This window comes from Cnephaeus nilssonii (assembly GCF_951640355.1).
Source record: "Cnephaeus nilssonii genome assembly, chromosome: 6".
NCBI classification, from domain to species: domain Eukaryota; kingdom Metazoa; phylum Chordata; class Mammalia; order Chiroptera; family Vespertilionidae; genus Cnephaeus; species Cnephaeus nilssonii.
Window position 1 is genome coordinate 34,582,291 of NC_137077.1, and position 15,769 is coordinate 34,598,059.

At 45.3% G+C, this 15,769-nt stretch overlaps 1 protein-coding gene across 7 annotated transcripts in view; it reads left to right on the forward strand.

Annotated features, from left to right (window-relative positions):
- Positions 1 to 1,588: 1,588 nt before the first annotated feature.
- The window catches only part of PPFIBP1 (PPFIA binding protein 1), a 166,368-nt gene continuing 152,187 nt past the window's right edge, over positions 1,589 to 15,769 (forward strand). For 4 of the 7 annotated variants that reach the window (XM_079774973.1, XM_079774974.1, XM_079774979.1 and 1 more), the window contains exon 1: positions 1,591 to 1,771. The gene's annotated coding sequence lies outside the window, so the exon portion shown is untranslated. Of the gene's footprint in view, positions 1,772 to 15,769 lie in introns of all 7 variants that reach the window. The other 3 variants (XM_079774976.1, XM_079774975.1, XM_079774977.1) reach the window with 2 other exon arrangements.

Sequence of the window (15,769 nt, forward strand, 5' to 3'; positions counted from 1 at the left end):
TAAGGTAGGAGCTTGGAATTGTGTAGGTCTAACAATGGCAATAACATAAAGTAGGTCTGTGCGCGCACTGGCCCAGGTCTGTGGGTTTTTATTTATTTAGTTTTCAGCATTATAGTGTTCGAATGAGTGTAGGTTGTGGGCAGTCATCGCTTTCAAGTAAAGAGAAAAAAAATGGCTTTGGAGTCTAATGGCTCTTGGTTTCAACCCCAGTTCTGAGTGTTCTGGAGAAATTTACTTAGGTAACTTGGCTGAGCCTTTGATTCTTATGTTAAAATGGGGCTAATGGCGGCAGGAGGTGGGGACATCTGTAATAGTATCAACAATAAAAATAAAGATATTAAAATCTAAAACTGTTAGATAAAAAAAAATGAGGCCAATGACGCCCACTTTACAGGATGGTGGTGAGGATTAAATGCGGCACAGCGTTGGACTCTGCATCCCTCTACAAATTTTGGCAGGATGGTGAAATGTACAACATTGTCATCCATCGAAAACAAACAATCTCATCCAACAGAAAGTCAATCATTAATTCATTGTACTTCCAGAAGATGATGGATCATAAGCTACCTATATATCTCCTGTAAATAGAGCCGCTTCTCACCCTGCAGTTCTGCCTGGGAGCAGATAGGCAAATGGAAAGAACCATCTCCTGAGAATCTTTCTGTTCTGTTAGCCCAGGGGATTATACAGCGTGATATCCGCAGAGGGTAAATGTTAGTTAATTCTTAATTGATAGCTCAGCCTCTGCAATTGGTTCCATTCAACAGTAATTATTCTCTTGTGGCTTGTTCAGCTCAGTTGTGAGCTCCCCTCCTTTTCAGTTGTGCATGAAAACAGCGGCGTTTAAGGTTGGGAAACAGGTAAATAGCAATTTTTCTTATTCCACTTATATTTGCCTGGAAGCTCGCGTGGTGTGATTGATTTTCATCGCTCACAGCAAAAGCAGTCACATGGTCGGGTAACGCTGCAAGTGAACAATCCACAGCTGGTCGCCTTTTCCAGCATTGGCTCCCAATTTTTCCCGAATTGCCTTTGAAGTTCTAAATTTCCCGTCCAGGGGCACACCCAGCAGTCCCAAGGTAAACGGGGAGCAGCGTGAGCTGGCGTGTTCCTTTATTTGCATGATTCTTACAGCTAGCCATTTTCTGCTCCACGCACCGCCGGACTCGGACTTGCCCGTGACACAGAGGCAATGGTTTTTTCCCCCTTAAAAAGGGGGTTGGGGTGGGTTAGTTTCATTTCTGATCTGGGATGTAGTGAATACGCCGAAGAAAAGTTTAAAACCACGATCCGCGAGGTGCTTCCCCATACACCTCCTTTCCTGAGAGATAGCAGGAAAGGCAGCATTTTTTTTTGTGTTTTTTTTTTTTCCATCAACACCCACTTCCAGCCCCAGTCTGGCTCAGCGAGGAATGTATAAAATGAGTTGGCTCCTCGGAGTGACGGCCCCCCGGGCCAATCAGCGGGAGCCGGGGCGCCGCCGACCCCGCCCCCCTGCGAGCGCTCTTTGGCTAATCCCCGCAGGGAGGGAGGAGAGAGGCGGCGGCGGGAGGGGGAGGTACCTGGGCCCGGGAGTGATGTCAGCTCCCAGCTCGGTGTCTGCCCGGATTCCTGACATGGTGTAGGGCCCAGAGGGTGGGGACGGCGGGAGCGGGACGGGACCGGATTCGGGTTGGCTCGCCCGCGGCGGGGCCGGAGTGCTGGGGCTTCGAACGCCGGGGGAAGGTGAGCCAGAACTTTTGGAACTCGCGCCGGCGGCGCCCACCCCCAGGTAAGGGCGCGGGACTCCCCGCGGAGCCCCGAGAGCGGTGGCACCGTGGTGTGGCTGCAGCTGGGTGCAGCAGCTGCTCCTCCTCCCCCCGGGTCGATTTCCTTTCCTTACTCCTGTTTCCCAGTGGGATCGGGCACTTTTTTTGGGGTGGTGGGGGTGGTGGTGGTGTAAGGTTTACTCCTCGGGCTCCCATGTGTGGAAATACCTCCAGGATTGGACGTGTAAGGTCTTGTCTGTATCCTTAGACCACCCCCTTCCCCATATACCCTGGTCTCCCCATAATACTTGGGAACCCCAATCAGAGAAATATGAGGGTTGAGATGATGGTGGTGGGGGGGAGTAGGGGGGGGGGGAAGAAGTATTTTAAAATGTCACAAAAAGTTTATGAAATACTGACTTTAAAAAATGGGGCTTTTTGCGAGAGAACAAAAGTGCTGTATCTTTTCAGGTCCTGTGTGGCCTATTACGTGGTGGGATTTAACTGAAAGAATGCAATGGTTATTCTTATGTGTTGGTATATAGCCACAGAAGAAATCTCTTTATAGAGTCCAGTCAGGATGTGAGAAATTCACCGGGGGTGAATTCATGATGAGCCTGGGGGAGAACTAGTCTCTTGGGACCACACTTGTAAAACTCCAGCCCTTGCCGCGCTTACATTTTAGCCGAGAATCCCTGTCATTGCCCACTCTGTGATCTGGAGGGGTGAGGGAGGCTGCTGACGATCTTCAGACCTGTGTTCTGCGGCCGAGAAAAGGATGAGGGCTGGCAGCTGTGTTTTCAGGGATCGTTTTTTAGACAAGGGAGTGTTAACAGGGAAATGTGGCAGAAGGCGTGGCATACAAACTCTTCATTATAGGGACATGTATTTTTCAACATGTGGGACCAAAAACAAACCCTTCCTTTCACTAAGAAGTGCAGAGAGCAATAGCACGAGGGTTTGGTTTAGTGTCCAAGTTTGGTAATTAGGGAAAGCAATTGCCTGCCGGGAGGGGAGGAAAAGATAGTTTGAGAACTGGAAGTAGAGAATTGTGATTTTTTATTTCCTGTTTCAACCCCCCCCCGCCCCCCCCCGCTTGGAGATTTGTGTGCCCAGGTCACTAACTGGGTGTGATTGATTTTCTGGGGGGAAAACCTCCACAAACTGAGTCAGAACTCTCACTTCACAGTGCTTAAGGCTCTTTCTTTTGGAGCAGGAAAAAAATGTGTGGGCTGAGAGACTCCTGAGTCAAGTTCCCTTTTCATTCACCACTGCTCCTCACAGTGAGGATCCTTCTGTTGCCTGGTCTGGGAGGAAACGGGTGTGGACTTCATTGTGAGTCGAAAGCTGCATCCCGGTGCCTGAACCAAAGGGCATTTCCAGGAGATGAGGAAGGATCGAAGCCACCACATTATGTCTCATAAAACCAAGTCAGGAAGTGTGGCGTTACAGGACTTCATAGATGGGGCTCTCCATCTTGCTAGCCAGATGACAATGAAAATTCAGAGCTAGAAAGAGGTATTTTGTTGGCTGTTTATAAAACCACCTGGCTCTATATTGTTCTCAGTTTCTGAAAAAAATTAAGTAGCACAGGGTGGAGAAAGAGCAGGATTTTTGCAAAGGGAAGGTGTGCTTTACCGGAAAGGCCAGAATATTTTCATTTTGGTTTGTGTTTTAGACTCAGAAATTTCCTGATGGCTCTCAAATCCTGGGGGACAAGTTGTTTCTATTTATGTTCTGTAGGAAGCACGTAAAACACAGTGTTTTTCAGTAGGAAAGAGAAGGAGGTGATGTGGAATTCCTGTGGGCTGATGTGAGCTCACTGGAGCCCTGGCTGATGGAGTGTTCAAACTGGAGTTTGTAATACCCAGGGATGGAGCTGCAAAAACCAGACAAGTAAAAAATACCTTTGGGATGTTATCCTCATGTGCCAGATTCAGATTTAGGCTCCCCCCTTTACTCCCCCCCCCGCCCCCCCCGCCAAGAAACTAGTCCTGGCTTAGGGACTTGAATATACCAAAGCTTTAAATTTTATTAACAGTTTTTTTGAGTAATAGCAGTAATTTTTACATACTTAGTTTTAACCAATATTTCTCTTTCGTGGTCCTAGTTTATGAGGCAGATGTGATATAGTAAAACACGGCACTTCCAAAGGACAAAACTTGAAAGATGTTTGTTATTGAGAAAGGTAGGCTCAGGTGTGTGTGTTTTTTAAATATATTTTTTATTGATTTCAGAGAGGGAGAGGGAGAGATAGAAACATCAATGATGAGAGAGAATCATTGATTGGCTACCTACTGGGGCTGGAGCCTGCAACCCGGGCATGTACCCTTGACTAGAATCAAACCCAGGACCCTTCAGTCCGTAGGCCGACGACGTTCTAACCACTGAGCAACGGGCTAGGGCTAGGCTCAGGTTTTTATTTAATTATCTTTGACCAGCAACTGTCAATAGTTCTGGTAATCTGGCCTTTGTGGACAAATGTTGACTTGAAATCTAGGGCACACTGTAGTTCCAGATCAATAGTGCCTAATTTCAAGGCCACCATAGACATTTTTTTGGAAACAAATTCAGTGAAGGAGAGTTCCTTTACTATTTCTGTAGTCTTTTTGTCACTCTCTGTACCAGCATGAGATATATCAGAACAAGGTCATTCCTCGCCCCCTCCCCCTCGCCCCCGCAACCCCGGTCACTCACTAGCTGATTTCTTTTTAAAACCTGCTTTTATGTTCCTGAAATAGTTGCATTTTGTAATTAATTTAGATTATGTTGGTAATTTGTTACATTAAAAATACCTTTTTTAGCCTTTCACCTCCCATTTTTATTTATTTTGTTAAATTTATCTTTATTGTTGAAAGTATTATATATGTCCCCTTTATTTCCTCATTGACTCCCTCCACCCCTCACCCCCATTTTTAAAAGTACCTATATCCCAAATAGCACATCTTCCAAACTGTTCACTAAAAGACCTCATCCATCATTCCGTCCTTTCAAAGATATTACACGTTTCTGACCTGATTTGAATCACCTTTTCAAAACAACGCGTGAATGAGTGAATTGATGAATGAATATACATTCACTGTTGGGTCTGTGTCTTGATTCCTTATTAAAGAGACTAGAGGCCCGGTGCATGAAATTCATGCACAGCAGGGGTGTCCCTCAGCCCAGCCTGCACCCTCTCCAATCTGGGACCCCTACTGGAATGTCCTACTGCCCATTTAGGCCCAATCCCGATAGTGTCGGGCCTAAACAGGCAGTCAGACATCCCTCTCACAATCCAGGACTGCTGGCTCCCAACTGCTCACCTGCCTGCCTTCCTGATTGCCCCTAACCGCTTTTGCCTGCCCGCCTGATCACCCCTAACCACTCCCTTGCCAGTCTGATCGACGCCTAACTGATTGCCTGCCGGCCCGATTGCCCCTAACTGCCCTCCCCTGCAGGCCCGGTCACCCCCAACTTCCCTCCTCTGCTGGCCTGGTCACCCTTAACTGCCCTCCCCTGCAGGCTTGATCGCCCCCAACTGCCCTCCCCTGCAGGCTTGATTGCCCCCAACTGCCCTCCGCTGCAGGCCTAGTCACCCCTAACTGCCCTCCCCCGCAGGCCTGGTCACCCTCAACTGCTCTCCCCTGCAGTCCTGGGTCCCCCCCCCCCCCCCCCCCCCGCCAACTGCCCTTCCCTGCAGGCCTGGTCACCCCCAACTCCCCTCCTCTGCTGGCCTGGTCACTCTTAACTGCCCTTCCCTACAGGCTTGATCGCCCCCAACTGCCCTCCCTTGCAGGCCTGGTCCCTCCCAACTGCCCTCCCCTGCTGGCCATCTTGTGGTGGCCATCTTGTGTCCACAGGGGGGCAGGATCTTTGACCACATGGGGACAGCCATCTTGTGTGTTGGAGTGATGGTCAATTTGCATATTACTCTTTTATTAGATAGGATGTTGCTTCATGTTGAAAACATAGGCAAGAGATACTGCACAATGATGGCTTTTTCTTCCCAGAGACTTCCCTAGAAAGCCATATTAGTTCTGAAATTGAGAGGAGAAAAAATATCACAGCTGAGCAGCCAATCATGAAATCTTTCAGGGAGCCATGATTATGATTATTAATTTCACCATGGTCGAACAGATGCATTTAAGTATCAGATTCAAAGCTGTTAAGGTTAGTGATGCTGAGTGTTGTTTGGGGATGAAGGGAACAAAGTGTCTGCCCTTCAGCCAGCATTTCCTTTCTCCTAAAGATTGATCATTTCATAATTAAATCAGTCATCAAATTATCCAAAAGTTGACACTATCCAAAAAACGGTTCTGGGCTGGTGCAGTTCCTTGCATCTGTAGTTTATTATGTCATTAGTTTCTCAAATTCATTGCTGTGCATGTCAGAACCTTTTCCCTAGTCCAGTGGTTGGCAAACTGTGGCTCGTGAGCCACATGCGGCTCTTTGGCCCCTTGAGTGTGGCTCTTCCACAAAATACCACGGCCTGGGCGAGTCTATTTTGAAGAAGTGGCGTTAGAAGAAGTTTAAGTTTAAGAAATTTGGCTCTCAAAAGAAATTTCAATCGTTGTACTGTTGATATTTGGCTCTGTTGACTAATGAGTTTGCTGACCACTGCCCTAGTCGAAAAGCCTGCAGCTTTTGTCACATAATCACCACCACAAAGATTGATGCTGTATTATATGGAGCTAATTCAAAAACTAAACTGAACTAAACATACAAAAGACAAACTCATAGTCTTTCTTTTACACTCTTCATTTTCAGTGTAGTCCTTATTGATGCCTGTTTGGCGTTAGTTGATAATGTTTCAAAAAGCCAAGTGGTGAGTTTCTTTTCAATATTTTTTTCCGAGTTGAAGGATCTAGAACAACAAACTGGATTTTAGATTAAAAAATCGGCCGAAGCCGGTTTGGCTCGGTGGATAGAGCGTCGGCCTGCGGACTGAAGGGTCCCGGTTTCGATTCCGGTCAAGGGCATGTACCTTGGTTGCGGGCACATCCCCAGTAGGGGGTGTGCAGGAGGCAGCTGATCGATGTTTCTCTCTCATCGATGTTTCTAACTCTCTATCCCTCTCCCTTCCTCTCTGTAAAAAATCAATTAAAAAAAAAAAAAAATCGGGCCCTTGCGGGAGTTTTAAGTTTGCACATGGGCTGGGCAGTTTTGCGGGGAGAGGAAGGTCTGAATGAAATGTGATTCAGTCTGTATCCATTGAAGAGCTATTTCTGAAATGTGGGTTTGGAGTCAGTGGTCCACGTGGGTGTGTTGTCACAGTTTATGACTAAACTTTGGTTTATGACTAAACTTTGGTTATATGTTTCCCTAGAGCTTGGTGTGACTCACATTAAAAAAAAATTGGGGGGTGGGGAAATAGATCAACCAAAGGACTTGTATGCATGCATATAAGCACACCAATGGACACAAGACACTGGGAGGGTGGGATGAGGGCATGCGACAGGGGGTGGGGGAGGCTAGGGGAAGGTCAATGGGGAAAAAAAAGGAGATATAGGTACTAATATATGTAATACTTTAAACAATAAAAAATTTTAAAATATTGATTTGAGAGAGAGAGAGAGGAAGGGAGAGAAAGAAAGAGAGAAACATCAATCTGCCGCCTCCAGCACAAGCCCCTACTGGGGATCAATCCCGCAATCTGGGCATATGCCCCCGACCGGGAATCGAACCTGCCACCTTCTGGTGCATGGAACCATGCTCCAACCAACTGAGCCACATCAGCCAGGGCAGCATGACTCATATTTTGACTGGCTCACATGCACATCCTTGCTTTGGTTGGCAAATGGAATGAGTTCAGAATAGAAAGATCATTTAGTGGTTTATGTTTAGCGGTGCACCTAAAAATGCTCACGACTTGAAGGAATTGTACAAACTCTTAACTGCACTGAATTGCAGGCATCCTGGCAAAGGCTCATGTCTGAAATACGGATTGTGGAGGAAGAAGATCAAGTACTATAATGTTTGGGCCTGGCCTTAGCTTTTATGGACTTCCTATGAACTCCAGAGTAAGGCTAAGTATTTTCACTTCTAGTTTAGGGCAAACATTTGCCATAAAAACAGACGCACATTCAAGGGAGCAGGTATGCTGATTTCTAGTGTGCGTGCGCCTTGTTAACAAGGGAAAATATAATTTTACCTGGTGAAGGGGAGGTTAAAGATGCTGTTTTCAGTCCATTCATAAATAAGTGGCTAAATTCTTTAGGCAAGCCAGAAGTAGACAGGCCCATTGGGAAGTACATGAACTCTTCCCTTGCTATGAATGTAATACTATACCATATCACTACATATGCCTGTGTTCGCTCATATTTCTGTGCCTAGGATCTAGCTCACAGAAGTCCCTTTGCTGGCTTTTTGTCATCCTTCTCTTCATCTGTAATATTTTACACAATGCCATCTTGCCACCACAGTGTTGTATGAGGTGTTTATGAGGAAAGTTTACTGAACTTGCTTTATTTGGAAGAAAGTGAAAACAAGGCTAAAACTCTATGGCCTACTTTCTTAATATAACTTGACAGTGTGACTGCAGTTGCATAAATAACGTCCCTGCCATCATTATCTTTTTCTAAAGATGTTGCTTCTCATAACAACACATAGTAGAGGATTTTGTTTTGCTTGAAGCGGAATTTGAGCAAGTTGAACGAGGGTGTAGATTCTCATCTAAACTAACCATGGGAAGTGAGTAGTGGGAGGAAGGAAAAGAGGGACAACTCGGAGGAAACACTCAGGTCAAGCCTCTGAGTCGGCCAGGATGACTTGTGTGAAGTCACCTGGGGCTCAGTGTTTTTCCTCAGGATCAGCTGCTTGGATGCTTCTGTAACACTTTCACATGCTTCCGGCCTCCACTCCCATCGGTGGGTGACTGCACAACCAAGAGGGCTTTTAAACACAGACTTAAGGTTCTTTTATTGCTTTTCTCTTAGCAGGGTACCTTGATTCTCTAGGTAGGATGACTTGTGCTCTACATCACTGTGGGGCAGACACAGCTAGATGCCCAACCAATGTCCATGTCACCCACTTCCCTATAGCGGAACCCATTTTGTTTAATTTGGCACCATGGCTAGTTAGAAAAAGAAACAAACTTGATTTCCCAGCATCCCTTGAAGTTGGAGGTTGTCTAGGACAGTGGTGGGCAAACCGCGGCTTGTGAGCCACATGCGGCTCTTTGGCCCCTTGAGTGTGGCTCTTCCACAAAATACCACGGCCTGGGCGAGTCTATTTTGAAGAAATGGCGTTAGAAGAATTTTAAAAAATTTGGCTCTCAAAAGAAATTTTAATCGTTGTACTGTTGATATTTGGCTCTGTTGACTAATGAGTTTGCCGGCCACTGGTCTAGGACATAGCCCTGGCCAATGAGATGTAAGTAACTGGGTGGGACTCCCCCACAAAGCTCTTATAATGGGGTGGACACTATGTGCTCACAGGTTAGGCCTTTTGCTCTTTGTCCTTCTTCTTTCTCCCTGGATCATGGATGCTGTTTTCTAAGTGGAGAACCTTCTTGTGACCAAAGGCAAGAACCTTGAGGAGTAAGCAGGGTGGGAAGCTGATGGCATTCTGGAACGGCTATACCAGATCTCTTCTGCCATCTCTTGACTTTTTCTGAGGAAAATAAAATTTGGTTAATCCATTGAAGTTAGATCTGTTACTTGCAGCCAGATGTGATTTTAACCGAGTTTAAATGTTAGTCATAGTTCATCTTTTCTCTAAAAATTAAAAGGCAGCATTCTCTGTGTGACAAAAAAAGGGGGTTGGCCCTGGCTGGTTTGGCTCAGTGGATAGAGTGTCAGCCTGTGGACTGAAGGGTCCCAGGTTCGATTCCGGTCAAGGGCACATGCGGGGCGTGCAGGAGGCAGCCGATCAATGATTCTCATCATTGATGTTTCTATCTCTCTCTTACTCTCTGAAATCAATAAAAAAATATATATATTTTTAAAAACGGGTTGGATTTTGCTTTACAGACTCTCTACTTGAATCTTCCTGCTTTGCTATTTATTACAGTCTAATATTGGCAAGTAATTCAACTTCTTTGGGTCTCAGTTTTCCCATCTGTGAAATGGTGGTATTGATATTTATTTCATAGAATTTTTGTCAGTATTAAAAATAAATATAAATTTTTAATAAAAATAATAATGGCACATTTGTCACGTAGATTTTCAACACATGGTGGCAGTTGTTACTGAAGGAGAGTGTATTGGGGAGCCTGAATAAGGGGAAGCAAGTAATTCAACTTCTAGTAGGTTCTCAGTAAACAGATTGAATGGCTGAATGGTAGATTAGCTTTAGAGCTTCAGTGACTCAACTCGCCCCCATCTACTCGCCATTTTAACGCCCATCTCTTACTCTCAGTCCTACATGCCTAGACCAGAATACTTGGAGCTCTTCTGTTCTCCAACTTTGGTTGAAAAAACAAAGGATGTCCTTATGAAAAATTTATTAGCTGTAGCACAGGCATGAAGGGAGAGGGCTCCAGAGTCAGACAAATGTAGATTAGAGTCCCTAGTCCTTACTAGCAGTGTGTCTCTGTCTTCTGTGAAATGGGAATAATTGGGTGGTTATTAATAAATATGCTAATATATATGAAGCTCTTAACAGCTGTTTTCCTGGCACCAAATAAGCACTGGATTGATGGCAGATGTTATTTCATTAAACACTTATTAAGCAATTCTTGGCCTTGGTATGAGGCCCTCTTGGGTATGTAAGGACAAATAAAATATGCTCTTTACCCTTAAGAATATTCATATGCAGGACATGGGCATAGGAAGGGGATGACCCTCTTTATATACACTGAGTGGCCAGATTATTATGATCTCTGAATGCATAATAATCTGGCCACTCAGTGTATATCCTATATAATAAAAGGCTAATATGCAAATTGTCCCCTCGACCACGAGTTCAACCAGCAGGCAGGCTGGCCAACTGCCCATGTCCCCTTCCCCTGGCCAGGCTGGCCGGACCCCACCCATGCACGAATTCATGCACCGGGCCTCTAATACACACACACACACACACACACACACACACACACACACACACACTGAGTGGCCAAATTATTATGCACTCATAGATAATAATAATCTGGCCACTCAGTGTATAATTGTAATATAAAACAGGTTTAAAATACTGTTTAGCTGTTAAAAAGTTGAGGAAATATACTGATTTATCCAGATGTCTGTGATATATATTTTAAGGAAAAGAGGCCCTGGGCTGGCGTGTGCGGGAGGCAACCAATTGATGTGTCTCCCTCACATCAATGTTTCTCTGTCTCTATCTCTCCTCTTCCCTTCCACTCTCTCTAAAGGTTAATGGAAAAATATCCTTGGGTGAGGACTAACAACAACAACAACAAAAATACAGATGAGGAATCTGAGGCACAGACAGGCTCACTGAGTTCCCCACAGTGTGTGTTGGACTCAGGGTTTAAGTGCAGGTTCAGCCTTTAGGGTCAGTGTCCTCAACTCTTCATATTTCTGCTTCTGGCTTAGTTTTGTACTTGATGTGTCAAACGCTATTAAGAACTGCTAGTTGATCTTACCCACACGAAGACATTAAGCAGGGATTTAGACATTTAGGTTTGGAGTTTAGGCAAAACCCTAGATTTGTGGATGGATCCTCTCCATAGGGCTGTTACATAAAGAATGAGAGTCGATGAACTTGCCGAAGAAGAGGATGTAGAATAAAAAGAGAAGGAAGTATAGCAGGCCTTCACATAACATTGTTTCGTTATAACTTTGATGAGGAAAAGCAAATGGTTTCTGGCGGGGACCACTGTCTGTGTAGGGTTTGCCTGTTCTCCCCATGTCTGTGTGGGTTTTCTCCAGCCCTCCGCTTTCCTCCCTCATCCCAAACAGGTCCCATTCTCAGCGAGTGTGGGTGTGGGGGTGAGTGTGCACCCGGCGATGGAAGGGTGCCCACCTGGTGCCCTGAGCGGCCGGGATAGGCTCCAACCAGCAGGGACCCTGAACTGGAATAAGTGGAGTCATCGTCTTAATTTTTCATTAACCTTTTAAAAATGCATGTATAGCTCATTTATTTCAACATTTAGTATTAGAATTGTTTGGGGTCTTATTTAGTTTTTGTGACCAGAAATAAGCTACAGGAACTTAACTCCATTTATATCAATTGGTCTACGATAAAACTGGTTTCCTTATATTTCCTATTGCCTAAAGTTGCAGTTTCCAAGTACCCGCTGAGGATGGTAAGGGAGGACTCTGTACCTAGCCTCTAGGGAACTCTTGGCATTTAGCCATGGTCAGGCCGGAGAGAAGTTGGAGAGAGCAGGCACGCCAGAGAAGCAGAGGAGGGTGGTGGCAAAGGGAAGCACACCAGCCGAAGTGGATGGTCCGTGCCATCCACTGCTGACCCATTCCGAGGTCGGCTCTGAGAAACTGCCCCAGTCCAGCTGCCAGACCGTTTGTGAACTTGGAGAGCAGTTTCACTAGCACAATAGAAATGAAATCCAGAGTGCAAAAAAATTTTTTTAAAATATATTTTTATTGATTTCAGAGAGGAAGGGAGAGGGAGAGAGAGAGAGAAACATCAACGATGAGAGAGAATCATTGATTGGCTGCCTCCTGCACTCCCCACACTGGGGATCAAGCCCGCAACCTGGGCATGTGTCCTTGACCAGAATCGAACCTGGGACCCTTCAGTCTGCAGGCCGATGCGCCATCCACTGAGTCAAACTGGCTAGGGCCAAAGTGCAAAAATTTGAGAAATTCGTGGGAGGTGATGAGTTGCAGGTGGCCCCATTAGCCCAGCCTTTCAAGGCATTGAACAAGGAGAGGCAGGCTGTGATAGCCTCGGGCTGAGGAAGGTATAGGTAGACAGGGTGATATCTAAGAAGCAAAAGAGAGGTGAGAATGGGTCTAAAGGGATAGATTCAAAATCAAGTGTAGAATGGCAGATTCGCCTTGAAATCCATAAGAACCGTCTTCAGATGGGCTAGAAGAAAGGATAGGGGAAAACAGAAAAAAACATGATTGGAAGAGATAAGTTGAGAAAGTTCACCCCAGGCAATCTTCACTTTTTTTTTCAGTCTAATGGGCGGCAGTGAAATGAAGTTTATAGACAAGTAACTCAGGCTCCTGAGAGGCTGGCCCGCAGGGTTATTGGTAGGGAGGAACAATTTGAAAGGATGACAGAGTGTCTCATCAGAACAACACAAACGGACACATTTGCCAGGATGTGTCTCCCGGCAGGAAATTAATGTGTTCAAGTGGAAAGTAGTGGTACAGAAAAGAAGAGGAGAATGAAATGAGACAAAGGAAAACTTGACTGTATTTAAAGGAGGAATTTTTAGCCAACTAGACTTAATGGTTTGCAGAACCACGGCCCAGGGAGAACCTGAGCGCTCTGAGCGCTGGGAAACAGCCTGGTTCTGGAACCGCAGCCTGGGTTTGGTTAAAACCCAACCACCAAAGCACCGGGGGTGTTTTAGGGAAGGGAGTTGTCAATGGAGAGACTTTAGCATTAGGTGCTGCTCCTTTGGTCTTCTGTTGAACTAATTATTTCAAGAGAGATCACTGGGTTGCAATGTTTCAGCAGATTTGCTGTTATAATGACATTAGGGGGATGGGGGAAAAGGACTGACTGAAGCGATTCAGTAATTAACAGTATGGTACTAAAAATCAGCTCCCCCCCCCCCCCCCCCCGCCCCATCAATCCATTGGCGCGTCCCTTGGGGGTTGCTTTGAAAGACTTCAGTGAAAACTTATCTAAGTGTGTGTAGCATATTTAGATAGGCATCGTATTCTTGAGTCAAATGATTCTCCGTGGGGCCATCATCGGAATTGTGGAGCCCAGTATAAAATGAAAATGTATGGCATCTTGTTCAAAAAGCTTTGGCTGGGTGCTCAGTTGGTTGGAGCGTTGTGGGTTTGATCCCCGGTCAGGGCACATACAAGAGGCAACCAACAAATGCATAAAAGGGTGGATGTTTCTCTCTCTCTCTCTCTCTCTCTCTCTCTCTCTCTCTCTCTCTCTCTCAAATCAATAAACACATTTTAAAAAAGTGCTGTTAAAGGTACTAACATAAAAAGATTTTCCTTTTTGTCTACAGTCTCCCTCTTGACTCATCCTGGTATTTACTTGCTACTTAATGTCATTGTAAGTGAAGAAAAATTAAAATTATTAGCATGAATTTTACTGTTCATCTTTATATTGTGCAGTGCCAGTTATGAATTCAAAATAAGAGCTTTTAACGTGTATGCAGAATTACTGAAATCACACACTCTCTATTTGGTTGCATATGTATATTGTTCTTAACCAAAACAGTAGAAACACTGCACAAAACTCACTCACTACTTTTATTTTACTTCTTGATTTGTGCTTTATCAACCTTTGGTTTATAGAAAGAAGGCTGGAGTAAGAAAGGACTGAAAGGAAAAGGGACTATGGTTTTTCTATCTTTCAGTTTCCTTCTATGCCATCATTTTCAGCATAAGTAGGTGGGTAGCTAATGCAGGGAGGTGATGGGAGTAAGAGGATGTGATAGGAATCCTTGGTGTGTTCCTTAGAAAGACATTGCTTTGAATAGAAAGCATGGCTTCTTGGAGCTGTCAGCACCCACCCATCTGCTCACTCGGTGTTTGTGACACACTTTGAACTAGTCTTGCTGAACTTCCATGCATCCTGAATCCACAGAAATCCCGTGCTCATGGGGCACTGCCAACACTATGTATGAATGGGGCGGCATGGAATGGTGTGGCCACACACATTGAATGGGTTCTCCTCTGCTCACACGCTCGCTCCCTTGGTCCGTCGGACCTCATTCACAAACACAAGTTCAAAGTTACAGTTATTAAGAATCTCAAGACGTTGACAGCAGAGCATTAAACCAACTGTGGAGCCTTTCTGAACATAGGGTTCTGTGTGACCTCAAAGGTCACAAATCCACGAAGGCGGCCCTGTTCTCAGAAGTCAAAGAGGTCACTTTAAGCCTGAGTTTCCCTCTGGTCTTAAAGACTCACCTTCATTATCAAGTTTGCGATGGGCAGGTTTCTGTCTGGTATTCTCGGGATCCTTGGCCATCAGCGCTGTCATTTTTGCCTTTCAGATATATTATTAATAACTCTCCATTGCCTCTACTGTTCTCTGGTTCACATCCCCGTCATCTCTGATATACACCCTGCAGCTGTCTTCTACCCGGACCCCTGCAGACTTGTTTCTACACCTCATAGCCAGACAAATCTTTCCAGTAAACCTTTGGTATGAGTTTGGATCTCCTATAGGCCATAGCTTACAGCAGACTTCTCATATTGATGGTCCTGGTGTAGAGACTGCATGGACACTGGTTTGGTTTGACCTACACAATACCAGTATGTATGTTAAGAAATTAAAGCCAATACTTAATGTTTGGGAGATTTCACCTATTGAAATTCAGATTTTACAAATAGAAGACTTGGCTACTCTGGACTCTTGTTTTGCTGGGCTGGTGCCCTAGAGAACCCGTGGATTTGGGGAGGAAGATAATTTGGATTTGTTTTTAGGGCAGACTTTGTTCTGGCAAAATCATCACTTTCGCTTATGTAAATGTAAAGCAGGTTTCTGAGGGAGTGCCGTGAAGCAATTGGGAATGCTGATCTTTTATCTGAGAAATGAAATTCTCCACCGTCATCATATAAGTTGATATGTGTGTTATAGCAGCCCTTGGTTGCTTTTTTAGGAGAAATATTTCTAGCCATTGTCACCCTTGGTCACCTTGAGGTCACTTTTTGACCTCTTCTGATCTTGACTTTTCTCCAAGCTTGTCTTCCCCTGTCCCTCATGCTCAGACCAGGCGCTGCCCCCCTAGAGTGCTTTGGGCCCTCCCAACCTTTCTGCCTTTCCTATAGCTCTTCTCTTTGCTCAAACCCTCTTCTCTCCAGGCCCACTGAAAGCAGCCCAGGAAACCTTTGCTAAGAGCCTCCGTCAGAGCCCCGCCCGTGAACTCTGCTGGAAGCAGGTGATGAAATTTTTAGGTTTTTAAATGCTCAAGGACCAAGAAGGTGCTGAGCCCAGGCTGTGTTCTAAGGTTCCTTCCAGCCCAG